General features: G+C 34.7%; 1 protein-coding gene across 2 annotated transcripts in view; it reads left to right on the forward strand.

The window, feature by feature from the left end:
- Window positions 1-815, forward strand: part of TBC1D23 (TBC1 domain family member 23) — a 61,920-nt gene that overhangs the window by 33,956 nt on the left and 27,149 nt on the right. The gene's annotated exons all lie outside the window — the stretch shown is intronic.

Here is an 815-nt window from a genome sequence, read left to right on the forward strand (position 1 = left end):
GACATAAAAATCCACAATTATTTAACTCATCAACTCTGCTCACAACCAAAACACTGGCACAAGAGACCTCTGACTATTGACAATGAAATGTTACAAATTATTTGTCTAATAGTTTATATTACAAATATAACAGAGATTATAGTTGCATGCAGAGATTTTTACTCTTAGTACAGTATGTGCATAATGCTGTAGTTTTGTATAAGTTTATTTTAAGAACTCCTTGCATTTAATATCAGTTTATGGCCCATGTTCAGCAAACTCTTAAGCGTGTGTATACATCTTCCCCAGTCAGTTAAACTCTTTAGTGCGCTTGCTTAGATTCTGTTGAAGTCAAGAGGGCTTAAACACACACTTATTTGCTGTGCTGAATAGAAATGGACGGTTAAACTGGAATCTCAAAGATATGTCTACTACAACTTTGGTATAAAGAACCCTGCTTGTAAAAACAATCAAATAAAAAAGCCCACAGCAGGAAAAAAAAAAGCCCCCAGCGGGAATCCTTTTTTTTTTTTTTTTCTGTATTATTGTAGCAAATTAACCAACCCTAACATAACAAACACATTTTAATGAATTTTACTTCTGGTCCCATGGGACCATAGGTATTCATTAGAATGATGTGTTGTTGTGTTGGGTTATGTTGGTGTATGCTATCAGTTCTGACTAGTAGGTAAATTAATTTCAGTTTACAGATAGATAGGAATAGATTACTATTAGTACATTTTGGTGATGTCGATACCTTGCTAGCTGCAGCTTTCCTCATAGTTGGTAGGCCACATCACAAAACTCCTTCCTTACAACACTGACATTCATGCTGA

Source organism: Alligator sinensis, unplaced genomic scaffold (genome assembly GCF_000455745.1).
Source record: "Alligator sinensis unplaced genomic scaffold, ASM45574v1 scaffold2151_1, whole genome shotgun sequence".
Classification (NCBI taxonomy): Eukaryota; Metazoa; Chordata; order Crocodylia; family Alligatoridae; genus Alligator; species Alligator sinensis.